Source organism: Ambystoma mexicanum, chromosome 7q (genome assembly GCF_040938575.1).
Source record: "Ambystoma mexicanum isolate Mex_15411 chromosome 7q, UKY_AmexF1_1, whole genome shotgun sequence".
Taxonomy (NCBI): Eukaryota; Metazoa; Chordata; class Amphibia; order Caudata; family Ambystomatidae; genus Ambystoma; species Ambystoma mexicanum.
The window spans coordinates 806,128,342-806,140,361 of NC_090941.1; the positions used below are offsets into that span (position 1 = coordinate 806,128,342).

At 45.6% G+C, this 12,020-nt stretch overlaps 1 protein-coding gene across 1 annotated transcript in view; it reads left to right on the forward strand.

Annotated features, from left to right (window-relative positions):
* Positions 1–12,020, forward strand: part of TRPC6 (transient receptor potential cation channel subfamily C member 6) — a 1,461,060-nt gene that overhangs the window by 405,944 nt on the left and 1,043,096 nt on the right. The window lies entirely within an intron of this gene.

Genomic DNA, 12,020 nt, shown 5'->3' on the forward strand with positions numbered 1-12,020 from the left:
CACATATCTAGTAGGCAAACCTAAAACGTCCTGTAAATCCTCAAAACATTTTAAACTTCATTACCACAGTTTCATGCTAAAAGTCCTTCGTTTCAACCTCACAATATATTTATCCTGAAAATCATCAATACATTAAACTAGCACGTTAATAACATCCCAAAATAACCTTCAAAGCTGTCGCACTGTCTCATACAACTCAATGCTGTGCATTGCAGTAATACCTGTTGGCCAATCATCCTAACAATCCTGTACATCCTTGAAATCTGGTGGCCTGTGGTACCTTGTGTCATGCAAAGTATTGCCTTGTAATTTTTCAAAGGATGATTTCTACCTTCCATGGTGCAATGGCTATTTAACTTATATTTGTAAGGTGCCAAGACGATGTAGCTATTTTTGAGTAGCAAGCTGAAAGGGCAGCAGCATCAGTGGTCGAAGTGTATGAAAAGAAGTAGTGGAACTATGTTCCCTGCTGGCCTGCCCCCACCACCACAAACCCCATCACCACGCTCTCCCACACACAATACAAACCCCCAAATGCTTGCACCTGTGGTTTAAGGGAACGTTCAGTGCAGAGCACTGAAAGTGCACGTTCTACTTCTTCCTATTCTTTCATTTTAAAACGGACCCATTCTGGAACTGTTTCTTTTTAAAATAAAAGTATAGGAGCTGTAAAACTTAAGTTAAAAAAGTAGAGGAGCACCGCTCCCGACCGCTCCCGCTCACTTCGACCACTGAGCTGCATTCTAGTAAAAGCTACCCATGATACCAACAACATTTATTACATCTCCCAACACCTTACAAAACAGAGGGTGGTAAAAAGGGTCAAGGGAAAACATTCTTGATGCTCACTCTCTCGTGATTGAAAGCAACGGAAGCAGAACCCCTCTGGCAAACTGCTTCCGCCTAACAATTCAAACTGCATGGCTTACAGTGTAAAATATTTCCAAAGGATTTACTAACACCAAGATTGACTACAATCAGTCGAGGTCATTCGGGACTGTTGCCATCCCTGATGCTGTGTTTCTGCCAAGGCAAAAGCCAGCCTAAATGTTGGCTAAAATGTCAGTGCTCTTTGAACATGGATGGAGTTTTGCCATTTGTTGTTCTGACAACTGTGCTTCAAAGGGAAGAATATAGATACGGTACGGATTGCTTTGATCTTTAGGCTACAATGATTGCTTTTTTAGTAGCATGGTAAACACCACCGTTAGATCAGGAGGAGATGAGCCGTGAGTGAGGGAATTATTGATACTGTATTGGATCTCAAGTATAATCTGTGGGATTTGAATCAAAGTTTGAAAAGGCTCACAAGTAATAGATGCAGGGGGGCATTCATTTGTACTGGCCTCAATGAGTAATTGTGTGTCTTCAAGTGAGAAACATCCAATAGGTTAGTAGAATCATGTGATCAATTAGGAGTTAAAGCTAAACCAGTATTGGTAATTCCAGGTACCATGACAGTTATGTGAGAAAATGATTACTAATTTTATCACAGATATTTTATATTTTTTGTTTTCAAAGTCAATAGCTAGTTTAATACAATGTGCTTTCATAAAAGTAACTGAAGTGGTGGTGGGAGAGTTTCTTTATAGCTGTGTATTAAATGAAAGATGTTTTTCTGCTCGCATCTGCGTTGTTGGGTGTCCTGACCCACGTGTGGACTATTATGCTGCAACATTTGGTGCTGTGGGTTTAGAAAATCCAAGATGGCGGAAAAGCCCACATGTGCGCCAGAATCCAGGAAAACCGTGCAGTTTTTGCGCACACCAAAATGGTCGCCTAACCTGCCACCCACCAGTGCAAAGAAAGATGGTTCTGTTCAAAATCCGTTTTTATTAATGTCAAAAATTGCTAAGATCATAGGCCCGGAACCACCAAACAAAAATCCAATTATGGTTGAATGTTTTACTTTACTCTACTGCAGATCCACATCAATGCCATGTCAAGCAAGGATCATATGCTATCAAGTAAAATACTTTCTTTTTGAAATGTATTAATTCAAGACAGCTGTCAAAAATAGGTGCAGTACCGGCATTGGACACTGACCGGCGCTGGCGCTCTATAAATCCTGACAGGAGAGCTATCTTGCAGAACTGTGCAGTGAACAGAAGGGGGTCTTATGTAATTAAAAGTTCAAAAGACTTGCCTTTCCTGAGAACTCTTAACACCCCAGAGACCCACACCAGGTGGCAGGATATCACATGGCCCTGTTGATTGAGAGGGAGGGGACTTCCCTGCAGCCTGCTGGACCCAACACAATAGACCCTTTCAATTGAATGGGGTATGCTGATTTTGGGTGTGGACTGTAAACAGAGCTCTGCCTGGAAGGAGAGACATGTGATCCCTGACTCCCCCAGTTCCTAGGGGCGGGGCAGACAGGACTGTGGATTCATATTGCAGCAAATATATGTTTAAGTTAAATGCTTCTAAAATCTTGTATTAAGCTCACAGAAATGTGCAATTTGGGGATCCTGAAAATGAAAAATGCCCTCACGATTTGAGCCCAAATTCCACTTTATACGGTGTTCTGGGACCGAACCCCGCTATTTATTAATATTGCAGACACTGTGTTTAGGATAGAGACATAGTAATTTCCAGTAATATGCTCAGACAAGGGGTGCAGGTCTGTGTAAATTTTGAGGAAAAACCAATATGGCGAAAGTCACTGAAAAGCACAAAATGTTGCCATTTGTGAACCCAGGCTCAGAGGGGGATCAGAGTTGGGCGAGAGTGTATCTTAAATTAATCTGTGAAATGTGTATGTAATTTCAACGACGTGTGTATCTGGGAAACCTGTTAGTTATGAAAAATTCATTTTCTAAGTAAAAGCAAAGGGGCGTTTCGTCAATAGACTGTAAGACTCTGACTCACTCTGACACACTATCCCTTCTCAAATCAGGTCACAGAGAATCCTTGACCTATCAAATCATTAGAGGGTTGGGCATGCAGAATGAGCCGACCCACCCACTTTCAAAACACATAAAAAGAGACTGCTTGGACAGGCAAGAAACTCATTTCCATTTTCTTGTGGAGCATTTTACCGGACCACACAACATCTAGAAGGAACATCCAGAACTTAGACTCCAGATAGACTACAGAACTTAAAGCAAAGGCCCAACCCACAAGCTGAGAACTCTTCTCAGCAGGCCTTCAGAATCTAGCAATCCAACCAAACTATTCTACAGAGGGGCGAGCTGTTGGATTCTTTGCCAAGAATTTTTGCCAGAACCGGTAGCAGACCCAGAAAGCAGTGCTTTATCCAGAATCCACGTGATCCAGACCAGCAGAACCACAGACCAGACCGCTGTGAAGTGCTGACAGCAGAACCACAGACCAGACCAGAACCAGAGATCCAAACCAGAGAATCAGTACCAGAAACCATCCGGAGTTCAGTCCAAAACTGCTGACCAGACCCTGATAGCCTATTTCAAATTCATAGTGTGAGTACTCAGCCAGAACTGTGCAAACCAATCTCTTAGTTTAAAATAAACTAATTCAAACTATTTTAACCTATTTAGAACTGCATCATAAGAAATCGTGTGTCCATTCTGCAAAACTGTCATCTGTCATTCTGAGCGTTACTTTTATTTTGAGAATCTACCTCCATTAAATCGTCCGTATCTTTTGAACCGCATGTGCTAGGAACGTGGTTTAACTTTCATCTTAAAGCTAAGATTATAATCTACTCCTTACAGTTCCTCCATAATCGCGAACGACGCACTCAGAAAAAAGTGCCGCGAATTGAGAGTTTGCTTCATTTCAACCACGTGTAAAAATATTTGTCTTTTGCTTCCATTACTGAATCCTGTTTTCAACCCGATAACCATCCCTGAATCATTGGTAGGGCTGACCTGAACTGATTTAAAGTATCTCTCACTCACCCTGAACCTCTAGAGGGAATTAAAATCATTTTTTAGCATATTTTTCCCTTCTTTGCATACCACATTTAAAAGTATTTTGCCTGTGTTTTAAAATCATCCCTGTGATCTAAGCTTGCTAGGGGGGAACTGAAATTCGTATTGTATTGTGATTGTATTCCTGAAAACCGTGTGCTTCACTTCCATCTGCTTATATTGCATAGGGGGGTAGTGAATTGCCACCAGGGGAAAAGTGAACATATTATCTCTTGTAAAACCCTATCAGTTATTTCTGTACTGCATTCTTTCCATCACTGATTTTCCTTAAAACCATAAAAGCATTCTCAGTTACGTTATCCTCCCTACACTAACTTCTAAGTAATTAAATCAGTGTGCTAGTGTAACATCATCCATTGTTGATCACTGTCATATGCCTAAGGGTGATATCAAATATTAATTTATTATAAAAGTGTGATATGTATATATATATTGTTTAATTTTTCCAATAAATCTTTTAAATTGCAAAACAAACCTACTTCTTGGCTCAGTGAAATCAGGGGGATTCATAGAGAGGGGTGTTATACAAGAGTTTATCATCCAGGGTATAACTTGCTATACAAATCTATAAATAAGGGCTTCCCTTGAGCAATCCTAGACAAGGCACTGACTTAGTGGGAGTGCTTGATTGGAGTCACTTAACAGATTGGGGGCTCGAGCCAGGGATTCTGGATTAGGTCTATCACTTGTGCAGATTAATACAGTGTGCTAACTAACAAGATATATAAATCCTGTTGGATCGCCACGCCATGTTACACTGTAAAAACACCCCTCAAAGGAACGCTCTAAGGAAACAGTCTATTTTGCAAAATAAAATACAAACTTCTGTAAGTCAGGAAGGAAATCAATTCCCAGAATCACGACCTTGGTAGATATCAAAATAGCCAGAGAACACCTCTTACATAAGCTATTTGTGAGAGGTGAGTGGGCTCATCAGGACCAGGCAGTCTGGTTGCAGGCATTCGTACCCCAGATCACTGAAACAGGGTCAGACATATGGAGAGATCAGGGTCCATTACATGTGGCCCTGAGTGAACTATATATGGCCCCTAAGGCCAAGGATGAGCACAACAAGATTGCCAGTGTAGCGGCATATTTATATTTATATATGGAAGCTATACAGGACAAATGTGCTGAAGGCCAAGATCTGGCAAATAGGCAACTGAGGGCATTAGAGAAGGCCCAATCTGACGTGGCCTCTTCTGTCAGAGTCAGAAAATGATAGTAAACAGTATATTATTAAAATAAAGGAGGATATGGATATCCTGCAACAGGAAAAGTCTGACCAGGATAACAGATTTCTGGCCTTGCAGAAGGAGTACCAAGAAGGCTTGGACACCCTAATGCAGAGCCAGAAAAAGCTGGAGCAACATATGGACTTCAATAGGGCATGCGCAGAGCAGGTAGTCACCCTGCAAAGCCACGTAGATAGGGAGAAGACAGAGAGCAATCAACTGATTTTGAAAGTCCTGGATACCCAGGCAGAGTTTGATCAAGAACGCCAGAAAGCTGGTGCCTTTCAAAGGCAGAGGGACGACCTGGCGGCACAGATGCAGGCTCTTGGCCAGGAAGTCTGCCAATTAAAAGAAAACATTGAAGAAAATCACTTGGCCCTCCAGGGCTGGGTGACCTCCAAAAAGAGCCCAGTATTCCAGGACCAACCAGGAAACGCAGAGTGAAAATGAGGCTCTCTGTCAGCACAATGATAGGCTCCAGCAACAGGTTGCCGTGCAGGAGAGACTGATAGAGTCTAGTAAGGCCTTAACTGAGGAATTGAAAGCGCAGGCCCTTGCATTGCAGCAGGGAGCAGGGGCTGACAGAGATGAAGTTCGCTCAGAAAGGGAAACACCTGAGCATAACCTCAGGAGCCCTAGTACCAGAGGCCTTCATCACTCCCAGTCCTTGGACTCTGCCACCCCCATGTCCCCTGGTGCACATAAGCACAGGGCCACAGGGATGGCAGATTACTATCCAGCCAAAAGTATGGGGTTCATAGGCCAGTACCTTCCAGGAATGGATGGGCGGGCATCCGGGTATGGGGACCCATGCACAGTGCAATTTAGTGGGGAACCCCAGGAAAGTAGGCCCACTAAGGGCATCCTAAAAACCTCTGAAAACCTCTGCCCAGTTAGGTCAGTGTGCGGGGTATCCATCAAATCCTGGCAGCAAGGAGGGATCTGAAGACTCCTCTGAGCGGCCCAGGACACAGGAGACTAGGTCCCCACATTCTGCCTGCCATTCCCAGGCTCGCAGATACCGGGAAAACATGGAAGATCAGACGGGCACCTCTGGGAGCAGTGCCTCTGAGTCAGAGGATGAGTGGACCAGGGTTACCCGAACCAAAAAGGCCAATAAGGCAAAAAGGGCCTTGCTTAAGGACCCCTTAAAGAAGATCAAGGCAATAAGGAGTGTCATCAACCCTTATCACAAGAACGCCAAGTATTCTGTTTGGGAACACTTGGAGCTTTATGAGCAAATGATGGAGACTTTCCATTAGAAAGACAGCAGTAGCTGCATTCAGTATGTAAAATGGACATTCTCCCCAGAATACTCCAGTTTCTTTGCGGGGCTGGAGGACCAAAATCATTGAAGATGGTCCACCTACAGGGCGGCCATCTTGAAACATTTTTCTGTTCACAGAAATCCCCAAGAGGCTCGCAGGGCAGCCTACAATTTGCAATGTGGGGAGGATCAGGCCCCACAAGAATTTGTGCAGGAGTTAAAGCGTGCTTTTGCACAGAGTACAAAAAGGGTACGCACGGACAGTAATGAATTTGTTAATACGTTTTTCCATGCCTTACCCAAATACATAATGACCCAGCTCGTGAAAGATTTTCACGGAAAAAGATCTTTAGACTGGGTCATTGAGCAAGCCACCCGCATCTATGAGGTGCAGAAACCGGTGGAAAATAAGAATCAGCCCAAAAACCCCAAAACCAACAGCACCCCTGCTGCTGCCAAGGTGGCAGAGGTAAAGGTTGCTCCCGTTTTAGATTTGGAGATGGGGGGGCTTAAAAACCTGCCTGCAACGAATAATTCTAAGCCCAGAAGTCCCTCGGGCCAGTCACAGACAGGGAGCCAAGGAGGTAGTCCCACAAATGGGGGCCCTCGCTCCCCTGACAATGTAAGTCCCCGCTATAAGGGAAACAGTCCAATCCCGGGTTATGTGTGGACTCCTCCGGCCCAAGGGGGGATCCAACCAAGCGCCCAACCCAGGGAACTTCCCTCTGCACTTCCCCCAAGAGGGTAGAAATTCACCAAATCCTGGGCAGAACTTGTTCCCCAGGTATCCACCCAACTTCCAGCCCCAAAATCATCCATCCTTCTTTCTCCAATTCCCTGAGCCCAGACAACTGAATCCGGTAGATTGGAGGCCAAGGGTGGAGGGGTACCCAAATCTTCCCAACACGGGGTACTACCAGAGAAGGGATAGCTACCCTTCCCGGGATCAGCTCAGGGGAGAAAATAGAACCCCGTATCAGCCTGAGCGAGTTTCACAGTTAGAGCGCCAGGTCCAAAATATGGCACGGGATCTGGGTCACATACTGAGGGCTCAACAGAACCCTCAGATTAGCATGCCACTGCAGAATGCCCCAAACTCTGGGCCTGGTGCTCCAGACGGGGGCAGGACCCCGATAACCCACCGGTTCCCAGGGAGGAGGCACAAGGGGAAGGTGGGTGTAAAGCCTTGGAGGAAGCTTCCTTCCCCACTTGTAAACAGCCCCTGGAAACCCAGGAACCGGAAACAAAATCTCCTACCCCTGAAAGTCTGCCACCCAAGGAGCAGAGAGGAGGTAGGAGAAACAAAGGACCCAAACAGACCCATTTTGTGGAGGAGGTACTGGTCTTCCAATTTGAGGGAGAGGGATCCTCAGAGGATCCTGGGAAAAGGATCTTCTCCTTCAGAGATGGGCGAACTCCTCCCAAGGAAAAATGGGTCCCAAGGGATTCCAGCCCAGACTGGGTAGATGTGGGGATTGAGGTGTCGCCGCCCATATTTCTATCCCAGAACCAACAAGATCGAAAACCCATGGTTCAAACCCACCCTGGTGACTGCCACCAAAAAGGGGGGGCGGCCCAGAACCGGAATCAGGGGAACCTAAAACCGAATCAATAGACTGTGTAGATGTGGGGATCGAGCTGTCACCGCCCATCATCCTATCCCAGAACCAACAATACCAAAAACCCCTAGTCCAAACCCATCCTGGTGACTGCCTCCAAAAAGGGGGGGCGGCCCAGAACCAGAACCAGGGGAACCCAAAACCATATCCAGTTGCCAACTTTTTCTTTCAGATTCCCGGGACTCTCCACAGAATTTTGCCCAAACCTCTTCTCTCTCAGTGTCCAAAACCAGAAAATTAGCCCACCAGTTGTCCAAAAATGTGCATTATCTGTGCCCCCTTGAGGAGAAGGAGGGAAGATACTATGCCCCGGTACAAGTACAGGGGCAGGGTACAATTTTGGCACTGGTGGACACTGGATCCCAAGCTACCCTTCTATCCAAAAGGGCCTTTGATGAACTAAATGCAGGAAGGGGGGAGAATTATCGAATTCCTCTCACCTCTCTTCCTGGACAACTTCAGAACTTTGACAGGAAGGAAATTCCCGTAAGGGGACTGCAGATTTGGACATCAAAATTGGGCGACACAAGGTGAAACACCCGGTCATAGTAGTGACTCCAGAGGGCACCCCTTGTTTACTAAGGAATGACCTCCTGAGAAGGTTGTCACCCCTAATAGATTGCGTAAACAAGGTCCTCTGGACCCAGACTAGCCGACCAATAAAATTAAAACAGAGTGTCAACCATGTAGTTTAAACGGCACGTGTCACATGGTTGAACAAAAATCTGAGCAAGTAGAATTTCACTTCCAGAACAACCAAATTCCAGACGTGACAGTAATACCAGTAGGACAACAGACTGGTGATGGGGGGTCCTCTCTATTTCTGAAAATCAACCTTCGTTCCAGTTTAAGGTGGTATTCCACACTGGAAGGAAACACTCTGAAGTTATTTACTAAACCACAATCAGAAACTCACACTCCCCTAGTCCAGAAAGATGTGAAATCAGCTCAGAGCCTGGCTGATATTCAGCAAATTGGAGAGCAGTTGTTCATCCCTGTTCAGTTAAATGATGGGAAGGACTCTGTTCTCACTCGAGTATGTGTGAACAATGGTAAGAGCTTCATCAGCAAAGTCATGTTCTGCCAACTCCAAAAAGATCCAGCCATTCCCACATTCAAACTGATAGACAAATGGGAAATGGACCTGGAAGCACCCAATTCCAAACATCTCCTGCCAAGCAGGTGTATGCTCAAAATCTCCATTGGCAACAAGAGCATAGTCAATAATTGTTGGGTCGTGCAAGATGTCACTGCCGCCTTTTACTTAGGCAGTGACATTCTCAAACTCTTTGTCATTAGTTTGGACCTAATAAACTTCAAAGCTTGGTCCCAATTAGTGGATAATCCCATGGGCTTTGATGATCCAGAAAAAGCATTTATGTCAGCTCAATTGCTACCTTATGCATTTGACATTCAGGTTAAAGAGGAAGTCACCATCCCAGAAAGGACCCGACAATTCCCCCTGGAAGTGAAAGTTAAAAGAGGACAAAAAGTGAAAAACCCTGATGCTTATATTCATCTAAATGCTTCCCTCCAACAGCAAGGGTTAGGGGTAAACCCAACACCATTAGTCAACATAGAACATGACACCATTCCAATAGAGGTGGATAACAGCGACTTAAAGAGTATTACTCTAGCCGCAGGCACCATTATTGGAATGGCGGTTGATGACCGACATTTCTCCATTGATTTAGGAAATGAACTGTTAGGACCAATCCCCAAGGACTGTTTTGACAGTGACAGTGATGACAATACAACACCAGACAGGATCTTTACCCCGGCTTGGGGGGAACTTCCTGGTGTACACTTCTTGCCCTCATGGTAAGGAAGATGTGACTTGTGACTTCAGAGGGGATGAGGTGATTTTCCAGGTCCATGAGGGCTTCTTTTCCCACCTGAAGCCTCTGGTCCAAATCAGCACTCTGACCAGGGACTTCTCCACCCAGCTGGAGGAGGCCGCTGAGATAGCAAAACCAGAAGTCTTTACAGGCTTCAGGCAGATGGTGGAAGAGAGAGTCAACCTAGCTGATGCCTGTGTGACTCTGGAACAGAAGCAAAAGTTGAAACAAGTTTTCTTGGATTTCCAAGATCTCTTTGCGGTAGACTCATATGACTGTGGTCGCACCGACATCCACACAACAACAATTCCCACGGACCCTGGCATGACTCCAGTGTTTGTGAAGCAATATCGCTTGCCTCGCGCATCAATGGAGACCCTTACTGAAATAATTAAGAACCTTGAGTCCAGGGAAATAATCCGTCCAGTACACAGCACCTTCAATAATCCGGTGCTGGGAATATTGAAGCCAAATGGCCAGTGGAGACTCTGCGCCGACCTTAGGGAGCTCAACAAACGGGTCCATACTTTCTGATGGCCTCTTCCCTACATTGACCAAAGGCTGGCCCAGATTCAGGGGTCACAGGTATTCACTGCAATAGACCTGACCAATGGATACTGGAATGTGCCTGTCAGTAGGGAGGACCAATACAAGCTGGCTTTTACCTTCGGGGGCCAGCAGTACACATGGACCTGGACTCCCTTCGGATACCTCAACTCCGGAAATGAATTCAACATTTTCCTACACAAGGCCATGCCCGACCTGGGTGCAAGGGGTAACCTGGCTTATGTAGATGATGTCCTCATCAAAAGTTCAACCGTGGAGGAACACATAGCGGAAATCCGTTATGTTCTGACCCAGTTGAGGGCCGCCAGAGCAAAACTTTCCTTTCAGAAAGCACAGTGGTGTAGAACCTGTGTTAATTTCTTGCGGCATGAGATTACTCCTCAGGGTCTGTGTCCCCAAGAAAAGAAAGTGGAAGCACTTCAGAAACTGAAAGACCCCACAACTCTGCAGGAACTAAGGAGCCTCCTTGGACTGACTAATTATAGCAGAAAGTTCATTGAGGGCTACGCAGATATCACCAGACCCCTGATTCATCTCTTGAAGGGGGGGTAAAGTGGGAATGGGGTCCAGAATACTCCGAGGCAGTAAGACAGCTCAAAAGAAGCCTCTCACAAGTGCCCTGCCTAGCTTACCCTGTCAGAAAAAAGGAGTTTTTCCTGGAGACAGGGTTCTCTAATACGTGCTTGACGGCAGTATTATACCAAAAGCATGACAAGGTCAATAAAGTAATCTCCTATGCGAGCAAAACTTTATCCTCTGTGGAGGAAAAATTCAACGATTGTGAGAAGGCACTCCTGGCAACGGTGTGGGCATTGTAGAATTACCGCCCGTTCATCCAAGGGGAACACATCATAGTGGAGACTCCACACCAGCCTCTGCAATATATCCAAAGTGACCGAATCCGGGCCGGAAATGTGAGTAATTCCCGAATCACTTCCTGGATCCTGTCAATGCAAGGCTTTCCTTTGAGGTCAGATATGGCCAAAACAAGAAGAATCCCCTCGCGCAAGGTCTGGCTGACTTGCATGATTGTGCCAGAGAAAACTGTCTCAAGGACGAAAGTCTGAAAATCAAGGACAGCATGGAGGCATACCTTAATTCCCCACACAAAGTCTTTGAAGAGGACAAGTGTGAGGGAATGCCCACTGTCTATGTGGATGGATGCTCTTACCATGTTGACAACAACGGGGAAAAAGAACTGGTGACCGGCGTAGGGAATGCATCGATGAAGGAGTCCCCAGAACCCTCCGCTGGGTACAAAATTGGTCCCCGAAGTAGTCAGGTGGCAGAATTGATGGCTGTGCATCAAACCATCCTCACTGCTGTCCAACATCAACTCCACAAACTGGTCATAATCACAGGTTCAGATTATGTACGGAACGGGTTCGTGGAGCACCTGGTTAATTGGAAAACCAGAGGCATAATATGTGCTAATAACAAACCCTTGAAACATGGGAAGTTAATTCAAAACATTGATGATCTGGTCACCTCAAACGGGATGACCATCTACTGGAAGAAGATCAAGGGTCATTCCAAAGTAGAGGGAACAGACAAAACTGGAAATTACTTAGCTGATTTGC